Source organism: Stegostoma tigrinum, chromosome 21, assembly GCF_030684315.1.
Source record: "Stegostoma tigrinum isolate sSteTig4 chromosome 21, sSteTig4.hap1, whole genome shotgun sequence".
NCBI classification, from domain to species: domain Eukaryota; kingdom Metazoa; phylum Chordata; class Chondrichthyes; order Orectolobiformes; family Stegostomatidae; genus Stegostoma; species Stegostoma tigrinum.
The window spans coordinates 46790642-46813750 of record NC_081374.1 but is presented as its reverse complement, the minus strand read 5'-3'; the positions used below and the strand labels follow the sequence as shown (position 1 = coordinate 46813750).

The 23109-nt window shown below is 45.4% G+C and overlaps 1 long non-coding RNA gene across 1 annotated transcript; it reads left to right on the top strand.

The window, feature by feature from the left end:
- The first annotated feature begins 14092 nt into the window (after window positions 1-14092).
- Window positions 14093-22583, top strand: LOC132210803 (uncharacterized). Its single transcript, XR_009446994.1, has 3 exons — window positions 14093-14191; window positions 14309-14428; window positions 22510-22583. It is a non-coding gene; the product is annotated as an uncharacterized LOC132210803 (long non-coding RNA).
- Window positions 22584-23109: the final 526 nt, after the last annotated feature.

Below are 23109 nucleotides of genomic sequence, written 5' to 3'. Positions count from 1 at the left end.
CTGGGTCCATGCAGTGTCAAGACCCATTAGGGCTGGTAGGATCGCCTTTCCATTTTTGAGAGTCATCCACAACTCAGTAGGTCGTCATCATCGGTGGACCTTTGCAGACGAGGTTGACTGTTCCATTCTCAGGATGAATCCATTGGTGGCTGTTCAGTCCAATACAGCTACTGCAGGCTCTGCTACACTTGAGGCACAACGTGGTCATGGGAATGGGTGAGTGCGGCATTGGTGTGGCAGTACACTCTGTATGCTGTTTTCACCTGGTTTCTGATTTTTCCCTGGTGAGGTACTTGATTCCCTCCCAGCGGTAGTCAATTAAAAGCTTCAAAATTCATATTTATCATATTGGTTACAAAAGGGTACTACAAGTTACAGAGCCAAGGCAGAGAAATTGGGATGAGATGTAATGAATAATAACCTATTTAAAAGGCAGAATGGAGGGGTGAAACTGAATGCCTTCATCCTACTACCACGATCACTGATAAGAAAAGGTGAATTATGTTTGCCATCTTTTGGTCTCAATTTATTCTAGGTTCCAGCCCACAAAAATCCACATTCCCACTGGGCACTAAATTCCTCCTGGCTTGTCTGTTTTCAACTGAATAGTGGGAGGATCCAAGCCATCACATTCAGAAATAATGCTCCCTGCTGGAATGTACCCAATTTTCTCAAATGCACAGGACATGATGTTTTATATGTGCAATATCAATTTTGGGCTTCAGGTCAATTCTAACCTCCATTCATTAGTTTCATTCTTGTTCTCTTTTTCCATTAGGACATTGGAATTAATTTACAAACAAGTACAACTAATCCCCCTATCATTTGGTATTATTTATTTCATGAGAAGTAAATATCTGTTATCCATCTCTAATTACTCTAGAAATGAGTGGCTTCCTTGGTCATTTCAGAGGGCAATTAAGAATCAACCACATTGTCAACCTGACCAGGGAAGGATGGCAAATTTCCTAAGGCATTAGTGAACTAGACGTGTTTTTACAACAGGCCATGATAGTTTTATAACTAGCTTTCAATTCCAGACTTGTTAATTAAATTTAAACTCTGCCACAACGTGATTTACATTCATGCCTCCAGAACATTGACATGGGCCTCAGGATTACTTGTCCAATGTCATTACCTGTATGCCATTGCCTTCCCTATGAATTGTACAATCTTGTTCTTCTCTGTCCATCCTCACACCACTGCTGAAACTTTTGTCTGTGATCCCATAATATTGCTATCACCAGCCAATCTTCTGGACTGCAAGCTACACAAATATTCATTTCAGGTGCTCAACCAATGCCCTTCATATGCTATCTTTAACCAGAACTAATAATCCAGCTAAAGTGCATTACTTTTTAGAGCTGGTGTTAACTTTAAAATCATATGTAGAATCGCAATTCTATACAATCATTCCCACCCACATCCCTGTATAGTTAATTCCAGACACTGTAATCCCCACATGCCTCTCATTATCACCCTTACCCCTACCCACCCCCTCCCATGCTCCCACAAACTGGCTGTCACTGCAGTGGCTAAGCCATGAACCTGTCACACAAGAGCAATTTACTTAGAATGCTAGAAATCTGAAATAGCAACAGAAAGTCTCAGAAATACTCAGCTGGGGTCAGGAAACTGAGTTTATATTTAGGTTGATGACCGTTCTCTGTTTAAATGGAACGATAATGACCCTTTGGTTTTGCGCTATTGTAGTTTTTCCTGCTTTCCACCCTGTTGACAATGAGGGGCCATGACAGGGTAGGTATTGAGAAAATGGGAACTTAGTCACAGAATAGCGGAACTTTCACTTAAACTTAAAATGTGAAGAAATTTCTTCTCTCATTCACTGGTAAATATCTGGAATTCTCTACCCCAGAGACTTGTGGAACCCAGATCACTGAAAGTATTGAGAGTTGTACAGATGTACAGCATTGAAACAGACCCTTCGGTCCAACTAGTTCATACTGAGCAGATATCCTAAATTGGCATCATTGAAACACATGCAATGGAGATGGAAGAACTGGGCGAATGGAATAGGGTCTTTACTTGAAGCAGGATGCATAGTCCAGGTAACTGTGGGAGTCAGTGGGTTTATAGTGAATATTAGTGGCCAGTCTGTCCCCAGAAATCATGATGCTAGCTTTGACAAGACAGCCTCCGAAATGTCCACCTTCTTCCTCAACTCAGGATTCTATGGCACTGTTGTAAACAGGGCCCTCAGCTGGGTTCGACCCATCTCCCACAGTTCTGCCTCCACTCCCTCTCTTCCCTCCTGCAACAGCAATAGGCTTTCCCTTGTCTCTACCTACTATTCCACCTGCATCCACATCCATAAGCTCATCAGCTGCCATTTCTACCACCTCCAATGAGATGCTCACCACCAGATACTTACTTCCCTCCCCTCCCTTTTCCACCTTCCACAAGGACCATTTGCTCTGGGACATCCTAGTCTGCTTTATCTTCACACCCAACACCCACCACAGCCCCACAGGATCTTCCCCTGCAATCTCCAGAGGTCCATTCACCTTCGATTCTAGCCAGTATCCAAGGGCCCAAACATAGCCTCCAGGCAAAGCAGCGCTTCACCTGCACTTCACACAATCTAGTCTACTGCATTCACTGCTCACAATTTGGTCCCCTCTACATTGGGGAAACGAAGAATAGATTGGGTGACTGCTTCACAAAACATCTATATTCTGCCCATACAAATGACCTTGAACTTCCTGCCACTTCAACACAAGCCAACATCTCTGTCTCAGGCTTGCTGCAGTGCCCCAGTGAAGCTCAGGCTAAGCTGGAAGAACAACACCTCATTTTACGCTTGGGGACCCTGCAGTCTTCTGGACTCAATATCGAGTCTCCATTACAGTCTCCATTAATGGCCAGATCCTTACTCAATCCCTTGACTGTCCAACTTTTTTTTCTCTCTGGACTGTATCCTTAATTACCCATCATTTACTCCTTACTTACCCCCCTCCCGCCCTAACTTCTGTACAAAAACTGACAGTGTCCCAGCTACCATCAGTTCTGAGGAAGGGTCACCGGACCCGAAACGTTAACTCTGTTTTCTCCTTCACAGATGCTGCCAGACCTGCTGAACTTTTCCAGCAACTTTGCTTTTGTTTCTGATTTACAGCATCCGCAGTTCTTTGGGGTATTATTTTAATGTCGAGGATCACGTTTGTTCCTCAAAATCCGGCAATTTCAATTTCCCCCAAATCGCCAATCATGGAAAGGGAGCAATGTGTGTGAAGGGAGGAGCTAGTGTAGACTGCTGAGCAGAATGAGTCAGAGATAATGAAGTGTGAAGCTGGATGAACACAGCAGGCCAAGCAGCATCTCAGGAGCACAAAAGCTGACGTTTCGGACCTAGACCCTTCATCAGAGAGCTCTCTGCAGTCCCCATTATCACAGAATGAGTCAGATATGTGTTGAAAATTACCACCTGAAGTGTGTAATGCAAGGAAGGTATGGGAGCTGCAAAGATGGCTTGACAGACGCGGGGAAGCTGGCTATATCGAGCCATTCTCGTCACATCACAGGCAAACGCAGTTTAGGCGAGAATTTGGGGAAGAGATCAGGCTTATTTTGCTAATTTACTCGCAGGTTAACAAAGGTTGGTTTATAAGGTTGATCCATGTTAACTTCCACCTACACTTTCCTGACGGAGCCTGCTGAAGCGATCAGATGCATTGTGAGGGTGGGACATTATAAATGGGTCTAGAGAGCGCAATACACAGAGCGTCTAAATCCTCTGCTAGTTCCAGTTCTTGGGGGGGGGGGGGCGGGGTGGAGATGGAGTGGTGGTCCGCGGCCTCAATTCCAGTTTGTATCCGTTTCCACAATACAATACAGCCCACTCCTTTCCAAGAACCCATGTCCATCCCTCACAGCACGCGTTTCCCTTCCGCATCGTTCAGAGATAGCAGGAGCTGCCGATGGTGGAGAATCTGAGATAACAAGGTGTGGAACTGGATGAACGCAGCAGGCCAAGCAGCATCAGAGGAGCACAAAAGCTGATGTTTTGGGCCTAGACCCTTCTTCAGAAATGGCCCGAAACGTCAGCCTTCCTGCTCCTCTGATGCTGCTTGGCCTGCTGCGTACATCCAGCTCCACACCGTGTTATCTCCCTCCACATGAGCTCTACTGAACTGCTCACCCACCTCAGGCTGAATTAGCTCTGGTCCGTCAGCTATACGCCGTCTCTACCATGTCGTTATTGCCCCTGAGTTCTTTGCCAGTGTAAGCTGTGAGCGTTGCAGAGCTGCAACAGGGACTGTGATGATGTGAGATTATCTACAGTCCGTATTGGGGTCCAGTAGTGAGAGTTAGCTTGGGAGAGAAGTAACAGATAACGTCTCAGGAGAATACAGCAAGACTGTGCGCCGTCGTCAACATTCAATCGGGGACGCGGTAGTTTGCCTTCGAATGGAGGAGTCTGAAGAGAGACTTTAACGTGATGAGGGGATTCGATAAAGCAACTAGCGGAGACCGGAGGCACAAGAGTTAAGGTAACTGATAGAGGGACGTGAGGAAAATCTCACCCAATGGGTGCCTGGAATTCGCAGCCCAGCTTGATATTGAGTTGGAAACCCTCAACTCATTTTGAAGGAATCTGCCTCTGCCCAATAAACATTAGAACAGGTGAAAGGTTAGACTGAGAGTTAGGAGGTGGGATTTGAATGGTCAGTTTCTTTTTTGTTCTAGTTTGTTCTGGCACCAGAGATTGAATGGCCTTTTCTGTCATCCATTTTTCTCTGGATCTGTGGTGCACAGAACAAATTTTCCCAGAATTAATCCAGCAGGGTGCTGATGACACGGGGAAAATTTCGGGGAGGCACCCCGAAATAGAAAGGTTTAAAATGTAAAAGGCAGAAGTAATGGTAATTAGAAGGAACTAGAGTAAAAATCAAAGAAGATTGAGTCACTCTGGACAAAAAACATGTGTTTTGGAGAAAGGATATCAGAACATGGCTGAAGAAGTTAAAAGGATAGAGATGGCCATTAGTAAGTTTATATACGCAAAGGCTGTGTTAACAGCTAACGAAACTATCAAGGAAAATCTCACAAGATACCACATTCTCTCCACTGTCCTGTATACCTCAGGAAGATAGAGAATAAAAAATGAACTATGAGAAAAAGAAACAGAGGTCTTTGAAATGTGAATGCTGAGACATTTTCATAGAGTCATACAGCGTGGAAACAGACCCTTTGATACAACCACTCCACTTCGACCATGTTCCCAAACTAAACTGGTCCCAAATGCCTGTATTTGACACATCTCTCTCCAAACATTTCCTATTCATTTACTTATCCAAATGTCTTTAAAACATTATATCCGCCACTTTCCCTGGCATTTCATTTGCACATACAAATAATTCTCTGAGTTAAAAAGCTGCCCCTCGTCCTTTTTAAATTTTTCTCCTCTCACCTTAAAAAATGTCCCCTAGTTTTGAACTCCCCCACCCTGATCTGCTAATAGTTCTATTCACAGATCAAGAGATAAACTGAGATATTTGAAATGTCACAATTGAGAAAAGCTTCAAAAACATTCGCAGGCAAAAATATCAGAATTTCAACCACTTGATCAGAGCTGAGCCGCTACAAAGATTAACTCCAAAGGGGAAAGTGGAGGGCAGCAGAAAGTAGGGTCAACCTAGGTGTATTTGGGTGATGGGTGTCATGGTGGAGTTGTAGGTGAGTCTCAGTAGATGTGTGAGGATGTGCAGCTTAGCCAAGAGCGACAAACCATGACAAGAGATCTCCTGGCAGGATAAACTCCAAGCAACAGCAGAAACCAATCAGTCTTTATCAATGCAAAGAAACCCAACTTTCATCCTGTTCCTAGGTAGTGAGGTTTTACCAAGCATACACCTTCTGAGTGTAACATTCCATTATGTCCTTGTTAATTCTATTGGAGAAAAATAAAAAATGTAGTGGAAAGATTTTGCCTCTATTTCCCTTTATGTCTTTACACAACTGTGTACAGGTAGTTTCACAGAATTGCAGAATTACACAACACACTTATTGCTGTTTATTATCTTATGGAATGTGCGTGTCAGTGGCTAGGGACAGAATATATGGCCCATCCCACAGACAAAACAGCGATATAGTTCCAAATCAGGTTGACGTGTGACTGGGAGGGAATATTGGAAGATGTGGTATTCCCATGTTTTTGCTACCCTTGTTTTTCCAGTTGATGGAAGGCATGGGTTTGTAGTAAGGTCAGTGGCACAGAGTCATTGACTGCCGAACTTTGCCTGACTATTTATAACACAAATGGATCCTGCTTTCATCTGCTAAAACTGCTCATTTTTTTTTCCAAGAACATCCTGGAATGCATAATATGTTGTGAGGAGTAAATAAGGAAAATACAAGATAGTTAGGTTTTGTCAGCAGGTAAGTATCGGGCAAATGGAGTATAATGGTCTCATCAGTGCCCTTTATAACTACTTTTAGGTTCATTCAAACTTCCTATCCCAGCCCTCAGATTACCTGAAAGTTAAACAGTTATCACTTCTCAGGTGTTGTCCCAGGAAGCAAATTATTTTTCAAGGGGTCCTGCAGAAAAAGTTTTGAGCTTTATTTTTTGATTTTCAAGGTCTGCCTATTGGTCTTGATGAGTTCTCTTTTCATTTTCAGTTACATATTTACTGGATGATGCAGAGTATAATACCTATACACTGTAATGCCTATGCTACTATAATACCTTCTGAATTTGTATTGATGCATGGCATGGCATATTTGAACCCACAAAAAGTCAGAAGTAGAAGAATCCATTGACATCCTCAATAATTATCATCCCTCTATTAAACTTTAAGCCACACCACACAAATAAAGTGTTAATTTTCTAGACACCATGGTGTTTAAATTAGCACATGACAACATGCATGAGTTATTACCAACATTTTTTTGACAATATAACTGATCCAAACAAAAATGTGAAGAACCATCAACATAATCGTGCCTTCTGCAGATTGGTGAGGTCACAGCTAACATATTCCCTTTTTTTTCTATTCACTCGTGGGTGTTGCTGGCTGGGCCAGCATTTATTGACTGTCCCTAGTTGCCCTTGAGAAGGTGGTGGTGAGCTGCCTTCTTGAACTGCTGCAGTCCACATGCAGGGCGAACTGTGTTTGTATGTGTGGTTGATGCACATTGCCTTTAAGGAGGGAATTCCAGGATTTTGACCCAGTGACCGTGAAGGAATGTCAGCATATTTCCAAGTCAGGATGGTGAGCAGCTTAGAGGCAAACGTGCAGGTATTAGTGCTCCTATGTATCTGCTACCCTTGTCCTTCTAGATGGAAGTGGTTATGAGTTTGGAAGGTGCTATCTAAGAATCTTCTGTGAATTTCTGCAGTCCATCTGTAGATTATACACAATGCTGCTACTGAGTGTTGGTGATGGAGGGGGTAACTGTTTTCGGATGTGGTGATAAGCAAGCAGCTGCTTTGCCCTGGATGATGTAAAGCTTCTTGCGTGTTGTTGGGGCTGCACCCATCCAGGCAAGTGGGGAGTATTCCATCGCACTTCTGACTTGTGCCTTGTAGGTGGTGGACAGGCTTTGGGAAGTCAGGAGGTGAGTTATTTGCTGCAGTATTCCTAATTTCTGGAACAAAAACGAAATTGCTGGAAAAGCTCAGCAGGTCTAGCAGCAGCTGTGAAGGAATAAACAAAGTTAATGTTTCTGGTCCAGCGGGTTCCATCAATCAATACTTGGCAAACGTTTCCCACTGTAACCCCATTTCAAGGCTTGAAATGAAGTGAGAGTTGTGACCCCTTGGTGAGTGGTAAAGAGGGAGAAAGGACCAATGACAGCAGGATGGAGGTGAATTGTAGCTACCTTAGAGCACATGACACCAAAATCTCAGCCCATAACCACATTCCAACCTCACTTTAGAAAGCCCTAAACTATGTTTTCCCTCAAAAAGTAGCCCTCCAATTTATGCAGCCTTCTGAGATTCCATATTTATTTGCAAGCAATTCGTTACTTCAGGCACATCAAACATTCCTCGCTCCTGCTTCATTTAATAAATGTTTGAGTGCTTTAAAATGCTTTCTAGAGTTTGCAACCCTCTCTCTCCATCCTCTTGCAACCTCCTTCTTCTCCCCTATTGTTTGGAGTCACACTTGCACTTCTGTTTGCAGCTTCCCATTCTCCAGCAATTGCAGCCTTAACTTTGTGGTCTGCCCCTCCTCCCTCGCAGCTTCTTCCTCAATCCTTTTAGAGCTTCTCCCAATCCCCTTAAATCAACCCCTTACCCTCCTTCTTCTTCATTTGTCGACTTCCTCTCTGCACCTCATGTAAAGCCTCAGTTCCTGCATTTCGTTCCTCCTCCCTCTCCTTTCCCTACCCCCACCTGGTAATTGCTGATTGCCCATCCCCCTGATTGGTATTTCTTGGATGTATTGGGGCTTTGGAGGTAAATTCATCCTCCTCCCTCATGTATTTGGAATTCTGTCTGGTTTCTCTCACCTGTAAATCTGTTGGCATCACCTATTGATTTAAATGTTGTCACTGGGGATGTGGCCTGAAGGTGAGAAATAGAAGGGGCATCACCCAGGAGCAACACAGATTGATTCAGTAAAATCCCTCTTGACTCCACCATTCTCACAAAATACCTTCCCATCTCCAAACTCCCCTTCTTCTCCAAAGTCCTTGAACTTGCTGCCTCCCAAGTCCAAACCCCATCTTTTCTGATGAAGGATCATTGGATCCGAAATGTTGACTCGATTTTTTTTCTTCACAGACGCTGTCAGACCTGCTGAGCATTTCCAGTAATTACTGTTTTTGTTCCCATCTTTAATGGTGCTCCACATTTGAATCCATTCAAATAACACTGAAACAGCTCTTCTTGGAATCACAACTGACGCCCTGTGTGTTTGTGTATGTATGTACAAGCCAACTGTAAACTTTACCTCTGCACCTTTCTCAACCCCTTTGCAGCCTGTGACACTGTTATTATGGTGCTTTGGTGTTACAAGTAGAAAACTAAAATACTAGATGACTGCCCTTTCATTTGAGATTAATCAGACTATAGAGTCCAACTTTACTTGAGCTTGTTGATGCTACACTCAGTCAAATACAGCCTTAATGTCAAGAGCTGTCACTCTCACCTCACCTCTGGAATTCAGCTCTTTAGTCCATGTTTGAACCAAGGCTTGATGAGACCAGGAGTTGAACAGCCCTGGTGGAACTGGGCGTTGCTGAGCAGGTGTTGCTTGATAGCGCTGTTACTAACACCTTTCATCACTTTACTGATGATCGAGAGGAGACTGATGGGGTGGTAATTGGCCGGGTTGGATTTATCCTGCTTTTTGTTTACAGGACAATTTTCCACATTGTCAGGTAGATGTCAGCATTTGTAACTGTACTGGAAAAGTCTGGCTAGGGCCTAGTTAATTCTGGAGCACAAGACTACAGTACAATTGCAGGGATGTTGTCAGGGCCTATAGCTTTGCAGTATCCAGTGTCTCCAACCATTTCTTGGTATCACATGGAGTGAATCAAATTGGCTGAAGATTTGGCTGAAGCATCTGAGATGCTGGGAACCACAAGAAAAGACCGAGATGGATCATCCAATTGGAACTCTTGGGGCTAAAGATGTGAAAATGCACGGATGAGCTGGGCTCTGTGGGGTACCTGCTGCTTTTTCTACTGTGTCTGTTTTAGGGATGAAGAGATGTGGTCGTGATTATGTTGAGATGTTAACTGGTGTTACCAGTTGATTTTAGAAATTAGTTTTGTTTTGTTAAAAACATGATTATTCATCAGAGAATTGTGGTGAAGTCTACTGTATTCTGGAGAGTGATATGATAGGAAACTGTTAACATTTCTGGTTATTGAATCTTAACATTTATAACAATGGTGTAACTTGTGAAGCAATGGGCCGTGATCATCAACACATTCCTCCAGTCACAGTGCTCACATATCTTCTAACAGCTCTGATTCAAGGTCACTGACCTGAAAGACTAAAACTGTTGCTCTCCGTACCGGCACTTCCAGCGTTTTGTTTAGTATGTTTCTGCAAAACAAAATTAGAGCATTGTAAACAAATTCGCTTTAAAGAATTTGCATTCTGTATGGGGGGGCTGCGATAATCGCTTCACTGAAAAACACAAAGCTTCCGAAGTAGGCTCTCTTCCCTCGGTTAGCGGAAGGTGTGTTGATTTTAGCTCGGAAGGAGAGGGGGAGGGATAAAGCGAGGCTCAATATTGCGCGGGCTCGCAGCCACTGCCGTCAGCATTAACAGTGAAGCGCTCTGGCTTCATCGGGTTAACATTGCTTCGGGAGAAGTCACTGTCGTTTGGAAAAAGGTGCACACTTCAGTTTGAGGAAGCAGTAAGAATTTGAAACAGTATCAATCCGGTCCAGAACGCTCTGAACTCAGGTCGCTACAGGGAGCTCTGAGTGAACAGTCAACTAGCTCGCCAACGTGCTAGGGAATCAGGAACATTGACTTGAAAGGCTCTCAGTCTTTCTCGGGGGTGTAATTGTATGAACTTGGCAGCGGGAGTCATCCTTTCTCCACTAGCCGACTGTGATTCAGAAGTGTGCGTGGGTTAAACAAAAACTTCACACAACGCATTCACAAATTGTCTCCCTTGCTAGAAATCTGAACCGGATTCAGCACCCACCAATGTTTCCCGCGTTCCCCATTCTGCTGACATCTCCCGAGGGAAGGAGCGGAGATTCGGCCCCCTCCAGCCTATCTCGCCACCCAGTTAGATCCTGCATGATTTGCCCATGGCACCTTGTTCGCCGCCTCAAAAGACCCAGTTGTAATGCACTGCCTTCTTTGCAATAATCCCAACAGAAATTGCTGGAGAAATTTAGCAGGTCTGGCAGCATCTATGGAGGCAGAAACAGTGTTAATCCAAACCGGTAGGGACCACTCACCTACTGTGCCAGTGTGGAGCCTCTGAAAGAGTCCCACTCCCCTACCAATCTCTTTTTAAAAAAGCTTTGTGTTCGGTTAACCTCTTCCATTTGAAAATGATCTATTTCTACCACTGGTTATAGCCATCCTGGAGAGTTTTCCTGAAATTCCATTGAAACTCAACAGTAAAGCAAAGAATTACCTGGATGTTGCCAGGACTGGAAAGCTGGAGCTACGAGGCAAGAGCAATCAAGCTGGGCTTTATTTTCCTGTTTGCAGCAAACCAAGTTGAAGGGACAATAAAATGTGAGGCTTGATGAACACAGCAGGCCCAGCAGCATCTCAGGAGCACAAAAGCTGACGTTTCGGGCCTAGACCCTTCATCAGAGAGGGGGATGGGGTGAGGGTTCTGGAATAAATAGGGAGAGAGGGGGAGGCGGACCAAAGATGGAGAGAAAAGAAGATAGGTGGAGAGGAGAGTATAGGTGGGGAGGTAGGGAGGGGATAGGTCAGTCGAAGGAAGACGGACAGGTCAAGGAGGTGGGATGAGGTTAGTAGGTAGGAGATGGAGGTGCGGCTTGGGGTGAGAGGAAGGGATGGGTGAGAGGAAGAACAGGTTAGGCAGGCAGAGACAGGCTGGACTGGTTTTGGGATGCAGTGGGTGGAGGGGAAGAGCTGGGCTGGTTGTGTGGTGCAGTGGGGGGAGGGGAAGAACTGGGCTGGTTTTGGGATGCGGTGGGGGAAGGGGAGATTTTGAAGCTGGTGAAGTCCACATTGATACCATTGGGCTGCAGGGTTCCCAAGCGGAATATGAGTTGCTGTTCCTGCAACCTTTGAGTGGCATCATTGTGGCACTGCAGGAGGCCCATGATGGACATGTCATCTAAAGAATGGGAGGGGGAGTGGAAATGGTTTGCGACTGGGAGGTGCAGTTGTTTATTGCGAACCGAGCGGAGGTGTTCTGCAAAGCGGTCCCCAAGCCTCCGCTTGGTTTCCCCAATGTAGAGGAAGCCACACCGGGTACAGTGGATGCAGTATACCACATTGGCAGATGTGCAGGTGAACCTCTGCTTAATGTGGAATTCTCCAGCATCTGCAGTTCCCATTATCACTGATACAAGTTGAAGGGACAGTTTGTTTGCAATGTTAGAGATTTGCATAGAGTGGATTGCAAGGAATTATTTCCCTTAATAGAGGAGTCACTGACTAGGAGGATTAGATTTAAAGTGATGTCGATGATGGGTTATTTGCTAAACTGGAAAGGGTGCAGAAAAAAATTTACAAGCATTTGGCAGGATTGGAGGTTTAGGGCTATAGGGAGTGGCTGAATAGTCTGGGATCTTTCTCCCTGGACCATGGGAGGCTGAAGGGTGACCTTATCGAGGTTTATAAAATCATGAGAGGCATAGACAAAGCAAATGGTCAAGGTCTTTTTTTTCTAGGGTGGGGGAGTTCAAAACTAGAGGGCATAGGTTTAAGGTGAGAGGGGAAGGATTGTAAAGGGACCTGAGGGCAAAGTTTTCACACAGAGGGTGGTGCATGTATGGAACGAGCTGCCAGAGGAAGTGGTAGAGATAAATGGATAGGAAAGGTTGAGAAGGAAATGGGCCAAATGCAGGAAAATGGGACTAGTTCAGTTTGTGATACCCCATGACATAGATGAGTTGGACTGAAAGGTCTATTTCTGTGCTGTCCAACTCTATGACTATGGTTCAATGGTCAGATGGGCTAAACAGTGGCAAATAGAATTTAATCCTGAAGAAGTGTGAGGTAATTCATTTTGGGAAAACTAACAAGGCAGGGGAGTACACACTTACTGGTGGGACTCTAGAAAGTGCAGAAGATCAGAGGGACCTTGGTGTGCATGTCCATCGGTCCTTGATGGCAACAGGACATGTTGATAAGATACAGGCATATAGATACTTGCCTTCATTAGTCCAGGCATTGACTAGGAGGTTATGATGGAGTTGTATATAACATTAGTTAGGCTGCAGCTGGAGTAATGTGCAGATCTGGTCACCACATTATGGGAGGGATGTCATTGCACTGAGGGTGAAGGGTGCAGAGATGATTCACCAGGATTTTGTCTAACCAGCGAGTTTCAGCTCAGGGATTGTTTCCCTTGGAACACAGAAGACCAAGGTGGATCTAACTGAGATGTGCATAGGTCCAAGTGACATGGGTAGGATAAATGGGGAGAATCTGTTCCCCTTCATGGAAGGATCAATAACCAAGGGAGCACAGTTTTAAGGAGCAGGAGGTTTAGACAGGATTTAAGTGGGAAAAAATCACCCAGAGTGGAGGGTGGGTATCTGGAATTGCTGCCTAAAGTGTGATAGAGGCACAAATGCTCTGGGTTTAGGAATTGTTTAGATGAGCAGTTGAAACATTGTGGCCTGATGGTTTGTGTGGTGCAGTGGTAGCATCCTCACCCCTGAGCTAGGAGTCCTGGATTCAAGCCCCTGCCCCCCCCCCAAGCCCAGAGGTGTGTATTAACATTGCAGAAGAGGTTAATTAGTAAAATACCTAGCATACAAGGTTGTGGACCAAGTGCTGGGGCAATGGGGTTAGAATAAAGGGCGGTTGATGGGCCAAATGGCCTCTTTCGCGCTGTAAAAACTCTAAGAATTCCAGGGGGTAGGAGGATTTTTTTTCAGTTCGAGTATGATTGGGTTTTGGAACTCACTGCCTTGAGGGTAATTGAGGCAGAAACCCTCAACTCGTTGAAGAAATGCCTGGACAGGTACCTGAGTGATTCGAACCTGGATCGGGCTGTGGCCTCTTCCTGTGCCATTGTTTCAGATATATTTAATCTGAAATGTGCAGGGGGAAGAGGCAATACAAAATTGCCCTCAAGGAGGGTTAGCAATGGCACCGTGGGCCTAATGACCTTCCTTTGTGGTCGAACCCCTTCTGCGAACGAGGCTGAGCAACACTGAAACGCTGTGGCAGCCCCCAGGCTGTTGGTGAATCATCCCTTTGTGTAAACATAGTCACCGATGTCTCCCGAGCGGGGGCTGGTAGGTGTGTGTGTGTGGAGCTATGTACGCAGCTCACATGGGCTATCTGCACCGTACAGACTTCAAAGTCACTGCTGACATTTTCTCAGGCTGTAAAAGCCCGTCGGGCAACTCGCACCGAGAAATATAATTACCTCAGTGTTCAGCTAGGGGAGACAGAGAGCGGAAAAGAATGTCATTTCCGTAGCGTCTTTCACAACGCTAGGAATCGCTTTTGCAGCCGCGTCCCTTTTTTGAAAGTGGAGTAAATGATTTGCCGTTTGAGGTTGCTGTTCCACCTATAAATAGTGTAAGTGAAATTATTTACAGGGATAATCCCGAAACGTCAGCTTTTGTGCTCCTGAGATGCTGCTGGGCCTGCTGTGTTCATCCAGCCCCACATTTCATTATCTTGAATTATTTACAGGGCCTCGTTTAATGTCCGGGGGCCACAGGAGGCTCTCGCAGGGCTGTGCTGTGTCAGTCTGCGAGGATTATCACCAACACCGACTCTGAAACCCTTCCCCCACTCTGAATGCGCTGTCATGTGAGTCTGCCTGCAAAAACCACACCTTCCTCTCCACTGACCTCATCTGCAAACTGTGACATTTGACCTGCACTCAAAAGGACAGGGACTTTCCTTTGGGAATTAGGATATTACGGGAAGACTGTATTATCACACTTCATCCAGCACCGCCCTGAATGTGTTGAAGGAAGACATAAAAGCATTTTAATAAGTAAAGGAATTAGGGTTATAAGGAAAAGGCAGGAAAGCGGATTTGATGATTATCAGTGATAATGGGAACTGCACATCTGCCAATATGGTATACTGCATCCACTGTACCCGGTGTGGCATCCTCTACATTGGGGAAACCAAGCGGAGGCTTGGGGACCGCTTTGCAGAACACCTCCGCTCAGTTCGCAATAAACAACTGCACCTCCCAGTAGCAAACCATTTCCACTACTCCTCCCATTCTTTAGATGACATGTCCATCATGGGCCTCCTGCAGTGCCACAATGATGCCACCCGAAGGTTGCAGGAACAGCAACTCATATTCCGCTTGGGAACCCTGCAGCCCAATGGTATCAATGTGGACTTCACCAGCTTCAAAATCTCCCCTTCCCCCACCGCATCCCAAAACCAGCCCAGTTTGTCCCCTCCCCCCACTGCACCACACAACCAGCCCAGCTCTTCCCCTCCACCCACTGCATCCCAAAACCAGTCCAACCTGTCTCTGCCTCCCTAACCTGTTCTTCCTCTCACCCATCCCTTCCGCCCACCCCAAGCCGCACCTCCATCTCCTACCTACTAACCTCATCCCACCTCCTTGACCTGTCCGTCTTCCTTCGACTGACCTATCCCCTCACTACCTCCCCACCTATACTCTCCTCTCCACCTATCTTCTTTTCTCTCCATCTTTGGTCCGCCTCCCCCTCTCTCCCTATTTATTCCAGAACCCTCACCCCATCCCCCTCTCTGATGAAGGGTCTAGGCCCGAAACGTCAGCTTTTGTGCTCCTGAGATGCTGCTGGGCCTGCTGTGTTCATCCAGCCTCACAGTTCATTATTGAGGATTATCAGAACAGCCATGGCAGACTTTGAATGGCACAGAAGACTCAATGGGCTGAATGGCCTCATTCTGCTCTTGTCTGTCATGGTCTTATACTGGAGGTGGATTGGACTGGCATGGTGTGTTGTACTGTACTGTACTGACCAAGAAGTCTGCAACAGACCTGAACCATTCCTTTGCCTTCTCTGGGATTAAGCAGCTCCCATTTCATTGAAAGAAGACAATGAAGATGGCTGCAGGGAACAATAGAGCAAAACTAACCCGCAAATGCAAGAGCTAACATGGTGCACTTGCTCACACCATCTTCAGGGAACTGAACCCAGACAAATTGACCAATGGCCAATTCCAAGTGGAGAAAGCAAACGCCCAAAGACATACACATTCTGTGCTGGTTCAGACGATTGCAAAACCACAGAGTTATTAGATTAGATTCTCTACAGTGTGGAAACAGGCCATTTGGCCCAACAAGTCCACACCGGAGCATCCCGCCCAGACCTATAATCCACACCCCGCTGAACACTACGGGCAATTTAGCATGGCCGATCCACCTAGCCTGCACATCTTTGGACTGTGGGAGGAAACCGGAGCACCCGGAGGAAACCCACGCAGATACGGGGAGAGTGTGCAATCTCCACACAGACAGTTGCCCGAGGCTGGATTTGAACCCGGGTCCCTGGTACTGTGAGGCTGCAGTGCTAACCACTGAGCCACCGTGCCGCCTAATCTCAGCCACTCACCTCATTCTGATGTGCTATGTTTGTTCTGCCCTCCAAAAGCAGCAACTTGTCCCCTTCTTGCAAACCATAGACAAACACACCAGACTCTATCAGAGTCACAGCGGCTTGCCATGATTGTATAATGGTTAGTACTCTGCATTGTGGCTGCAGTAGCCTTAATTCAACTCTGACTCATGGCATTAGTTAGTATATTATCTCAGTTTTGTTTATTAGAGATGGTAATTTGTCAAACTCAGTCATCTTTAAAGGTTAAACATTTCATTTAACAAAAGCAACGTGCAGAAATGAGAATGCTGGAGATCAAACAAAACCAGAAAATGCTGCAGAGGCTCATCAGGTCCGGCAGCTTCTGCGGGGAGAGAATCAGAATTACTGTTTCATGTCCGGTAACACTACTGCAGAACTGAAGGGGGCTGGGCGATATGTAACTCGTTTAATGCCCTTCAGTTTCTAGCCAATGCATATCAAACTCTGTTTCTCTCCACACAAGCTGGGAATAACACCACGGATTCCCCTCAAAGACCAGATTGTATCTCCTTCCTGAGATGTTATATTCATAAATCTCATCATTTCACTTTGGTTCCTGGGGGGAACGCTGATTGGACAAATTTGTAAATATCATTACAGCTGTCTTTTCCAATTTATAAATTGAAGGAGGAGGCATGAGTTTCCAATAATCCTATTTCATGTGGAAACACTTGAAGCTTTTAAATATATATATATAAATTAATAAAGGGAAATGCTGGAGGAACATCATCTGTGAGAGAGGAACAGCATTAACATTTCAAGTTGGGTATGACTTGAAACATTTTCTGTTTTTATTTTAAATTTCCAACATACGCCAAATTTTGCTTTGAGTTACCCATCTCATGTGTGATTGTGTGTGTGATTGTGTGTGTGATTGTGTGTGTGTGATTGTGTGTGTGATTGTGTGTGTGTGTGACTGTGTGTGTGACTGTGTGTGTGACTGTGTGTGTGATTGTGTGTGTGATTGTGTGTGTGTGATTGTGTGTGTGATTGTGTGTGTGTGTGACTGTGTGTGTGACTGTGTGTGTGACTGTGTGTGTGATTGTGTGTGTGATTGTGTGTGTGATTGTGTGTGTGTGATTGTGTGTGTAATTGTGTGTGTAATTGTGTGTGTGATTGTGTGTGAGATTGTGTGTGTGATTGTGTGTGTGATTGTGTGTGTGATTGTGTGTGTGGATTATGAGAGTCTCCCACTGATCAGTCAAATTGCAGAATGATGGCTGGAATTGAGCTCTGTTAAGGTTACTGAGCAGGGCTGAGTTCATCCCCAAGGATTGTCCTGCAGGGTAGAAGTGGTGGGCTGCCGAACAGAAAGCAATGGAGTCATAGAATCTCTACAGTGTGGGAGCAGGCCATTTGGCCCATCAAGAACACGCCCTCCCCATAACTCTGCTTTTCCCACGGCTACTCCAGCTATGCACACTATGGGCAATTCACCGAAACTACACATCTTTGTGACTGTAGAAGGAAACCGACACATTCTGCCCACGTAAGGGAGAAAGTTCAAACTCCACACAGTCATCTAAGGGTGGAAAGGAACCAAAGTCCCTGGTGCTGTGAGGCACAAGTGATAACCAGTCAGCCACCGTGCCGCAAGCACAAGCACTTTGCCATTGCTCCTGTACCAGCGCTGGGGGTTGGGAGATGGAGGATGATGTCCCTAGCTGTCCGATGTATCAGTCTATCTGAAATCCCATCCACCTGAATCATCCGTCTTTTTGATCTATCTGTCGGTCAGAAATAGCTTCCGGTCTGATTTAACACAGCGTGGAGCTGTGAAAGTTTTCTGAAGAAGGGTCCCGACCCGAAACGTCAACTTTCCTGCCCCTCTGATGCTGCCTGGCCTGCTGCGCTCCTCCAGCTCCACACTTTGTCATCTGTGACTCCAGCATCTGCAGTTCTTACTATCTCTGCCGGTCCGATTGATCTGTTTGAAAAGCCTATCTGCCCAACTGAAACATCTGACTGTGAAATATCTGCCTGTCTGACTTGCTTACCTGTCTGATCTATCGATCTGATCTTTCAGTCTGTTTGAACTTTCAGCTTGTCTGTAAAATTTGTCTGTTTGATTTGTCCACCTGACTAAACTATCTGCCGAAATGAACGCTGCAGGCCCCGCAGCATCATAGGAGCAGGAAAGCTGACGTTTCGGGACTCTATTATCTCAGATTCTCCAGCATCTGCAGTTCCTACTATCTCTAATATATCTGCCTGTCTGATTTAACTATCCGATGTTTGCCTGAAAATTCCTGTCTGTCTGAAACGTCTGGCTGTCTGTCTATCCGTTCTGAGGAAGGGTCACCGCACCCGAAACACTAATTCTGATTTCTCTTCACAGATGCTACCAGACCTGCTGAGCTTTTCCAGCAACTTCTGTTTTATAAATAAACGTCTGCATCGGCAATTCTTTCGGTTCTTATCCGATCCAGCTGCTTGTTTTGCCTGCCTGATTGACCTATCTGCCCGCCTGATTTATATGTCTGATCTATCCGCCTGTCTGATTTATGGTCACCGCATGAAAGTGGACCCGTAGAGATCAGGTTCTCATCACCGCAGAGCAGCTGGGAGTCTGACTCCGGAAGGCTGCTGATCTGCAAATCTGCCACCGATTCCCCTGTCCCGGTTCCAGCAGCACAGCGCCTCCCGGTTACAATTTCTGGGGGAGTTCGCTCCCCCACCTCCGCTCCCGAGCTTAGGGGCAGTCAGTCCGATAAATACCTTCACTGTTCACGATCGCACCCCTCGCCTACCCTCCCCCACGCCACCACCCCCCCCCCCCCCCCCCCCTCCACAGCAGGCAATCTCAGGGAAATCATTTCAGGAAAAGGACACTTTCCAAAGCACTTACCCCCACCCCCACCTTCACAGCAACCTTGGGGTAAATACACCCCAGGGACTGCAGCGCTTCATGAAGGCATCACCCCGAACCCCCACCACCTTTTCCAGGACAACTGGGAATGAGCTGGCCCGGAAAATGACGCCCACATCCAGCGAACGAATAAAACAAGGAACATCTATTAAAGAGACAGGACAGGACAGTTTTGGTTTCTCATTTCCAGCATCCGCAGTTTTCTTTTGTTCCTTACAGGAGTATTGTTACTGGGCTGGAAATTTACAGGCATGAGTTCAAACCCCAAAATGAACTACAGAATGTAAATTAATTTAATTCAATGAATCTAGAATAAAGTAACAGGCTCAGTAACGGATTGCGAAACAACACGCATTTTCATTAAAGAGGATCCAAAACAAAAAACAGAAAAACGCTGGAGAAACTCAGCGGGTCTGACAGCATCTCTGTGGAGAGAAAGCAGAATTAACGTTTCGAGCCCAGCGACTCTTCATCAGAACTGTTGGTAGCCGGCATAAAACAAAAGTGGAATTTATGCTGAAGACCCGTTTGCGTGTGTGTTGGACTGGGTGAGCGGAGAGGTGAGCTGATAGGTGGAGGCAGAGCCCAGAGAGAGAAAGAGAAACGAAAGGGTTAGCTAAACGGAGGCATGATGGGTAGCAGGCCAGATCAGAATAGAAGCTGAGTAAGTGATAATGAGAGTTGAGGGCGGTATAGAATGGATAGTCAGTGCTGAAAGCAAACCATGTAAGGTGATAGTGGGCCTGAGAGTGAGGAGAAATGGCTGGGCTGTGCTAAAAATGTCCCGTCACTTAACAGGACTTGATTTTTTTTAAAAATGGAAGGATGGAATCTGAGTGTAAAGTTATTGAACTCGATGTTGAATCCCAGAAACTGCAGGATGGCCAGATGGAAAACGAGATGTTGTCAGTCAGGAATGACAAGAAAGACCATAACACATAGGAGCAAATATTAGGCATTCGGCCCATCAAGCCTGCTGTGTGTGCCATCAATCGTGGCTGATAAGTTTCTCAACCCCATTCGCTTGCCTTCTCCCCATAACGTATGATCCCCTTGACAATCAAAAACCTGTCTATCTCTGTCTGAAATATACTCAGTGACCTGGCCTTCACAACCTTCTGTGGCTCTGAATTCCGAAGATTCACCGCTCTCTGGCTGAAGAACTTTCCCCTCATCTCCAATCTAAAGGATCTTCCTTTTATTCTAAGGCTGCAGCCCTCGGGCCCTAGTCTCTCCTGCTAATGGAAATATCTTTGCAATATCCACTCTATTGAGGCCTTTCAGGATTCTGTACATTTCAATTAAATTCCCCTCATCCTTCTAAACTCCATTGATTATAGACCCAGAACCCTCAGACATCCCTGATATGTTAAGCAATTCATTCCTGCAATCCTTCTCATTAACCTGAGGTGTAAGGCCCAAAATTATTCACAATATTCAAAATGTGGTCTAACCAGAGCTTTGTAAAGTATCAGAAATACATCCCTGCTTTTACATTCTAGTCCTGTCAAAATAAATGCCAACATTATATATATATCTTCCTAGCTACCAACTCAACCTTCAAGTTGACCTTTAGAGAATCCTGGCCTAGGACGCCCAAGCCCCTTTGCACTTCAGATTTCTGAACGTTCTCCCCATTTAGAAAATGGTCTATGAATCTATTCTTCCTACCAAAGTGAAACCTCACACTTTTCCATGCTGTAGTCCATCTACCACTTCATTGCCCACTGTCCTGACCTGTCTAAGTCCTTCTGCAGCCTCCCTGCCTCATCAATACTACTTGTCCCTCCACCTATCGTCGGTAAACTTAGCCAGAATGCTCAAGTTCCTTCATCTAGATCTTTAATGTGTAAAGCGAAAAGTTGTGGTCCCAAAACTGACCCTTGCAGAACACCGCTAATCACTGATTGCCATCCTGAGCATAACACTTTTATCCCCACTCTCTGCTTTCTAGCAGACAGCCAGTCTTCTATCCATGCTAGTATCTTCCCTCTAACACCATGAGCCCTTACCTTACTCAGCAGCCTCTTGTGTGGCAACTTGTCGAAGGCCTTTTGGAAGTTCAAGTAGATAACATCCATTGGCTCTCCTTGGTCTACCCTGCTTGTTACCTTCTCAAAGATTCTAATAGATTTGTCAAGCATGGCCTCCCCTTGATGAAACCGCGCTGACTTTGCCCTATTTTACCATGCACTTCCAAATATTCAGAAATCTCATCCTTCACAATGGACTCCAAGATCTTACCAATGACTGAGGCTAGGCTAATCGACCTGTAATTTTCTGTCTTTTGCCTAACCCTCTTCTTAAACACAGTAGTCACATTAGCAATTTTCCAGTTCTCTGGGACTCTCCATGACTCCAGTGATTCTTGAAAGATCACTACTAATGGTACCACTATTTCTTCAACTATCTCCTTCAGAACTCAGGGGTGCAGTCTATCTTCTCCAGGTGATTTATCCACCTTCAGACCTTTCAGATTTTCTAGCACCTTCTCCTTGGTTTTGGCCACCATACTCCTCTGCCCACGCCACCTCCTACTCTCTTGAACGTTTGGGATATTACTCATGTCTTCCACTGTGAAGACTGATGCAAACTACCTATTCAGTTCCTCTGCCATTTCTTTGTCCCCCACTACTATTTCTCCAGTACCATTTTCTAATGGCCAATGCCCACTTTTGCCTCTCTTTTGCATTTTATATATCGAAAGAAGCTCTTGCAATCTTCTTTTATATTACTGGTTAACGTATCCTCATATTTAATCTTCTCCCCCCTTATTTCTTTTCTAATTGTCCTCTGTTGATCTTTGTAAGCTTCCCAATCCCCTGGCTTCCCATTGCCCTTTTCTGCATTATACAATTTCTTTTACGCTGTCCCTGATTTCCCTTATCAACTATGATTGCCTCATCCTCCTCTTAGTGTGGTTCCTTTCCTGAAGGATGAATCTTTGCTGCATCTCCCGAATTACTACCATAAACTGCTGCCATTGTTGTTCCAAGTCAGTAAGAACTGCTGATGCTTGAGTAGGAGATAACACAGTGTGGAGCTGGAGGAACACAGCAGGCTAGGCAGCATCAAAGGAGCAGGAAAGTTAATGTTTTGGGTTAGGACTCTTCTTCAGAAAAAAAACTTTTTTCCTGCTCCTCTGATGCTGCTTGGCCTGCTGTGTTCCTCCAGCTCCACGCCATTGTTGTTCCACTGTCTTTCCTGCTAGATTCCTCTCCTTTCCTGCTAGCTCCTCTCTCATGCCTCTGTAGTTGCCTTTATTCAACTGTAATACTGTGACATCTGATTCCAGCTTCTCCCTCTCAAATTGCAGAATAAATTCTATCATATTATGGTCAGTGCCATCTGTAATGTAGAGAGAGGCAAGGTCTGTCCTCATACTAGTGAACAACAACCTTTCCTTAACTGTCTACCTGCTATAGATAAGTGAGTAGAAGAGAACATTGTGACAGCCTCATGAGCTTTGTCCAGGTTCCAGGATTGTCGCATCAGCAGGCATCATTGGTGAGACATACTATTTATTAAGCATACCAGAATTTAACTAGTATCTGACAGCTAACCTATACTAAGTGTGATTTTATATAATTAACAATACTAATCATACTGACTCTCATAGCAGGATCTGTAGATGCTAGAATCTGTGCTGAAAATAAAAATGCTGTAAATCGCACCAGGTCAGGCAGCATCCATGGGGAGAGAGCAAGCTGATGTTTTGATAATATGCTGTGGAGCTGGAAGAACACTGCAAGCCAGGCAGCGTCAGAGGAGCAGGAAAGTTGATGTTTTGGAATGGGACCCTTCTTCAAATGATTCTTCAGCAGAGCTGACCAAGAAGTCTAGAGGGGCAAGCATTTATCCAATAATGGTTGGGGGGAGGGGGAGGGGGAGGTGGTGACGGAGTGCTGGGGGAGAAAAAGTGTTGATAATACAGATTAAGTGATTGGAGTGTAGGAATGGCAGAACAATGGCATAATATAACTGCCAAACAGGAAAGATCAGATAATCCCACTGGGTTGGGGGGA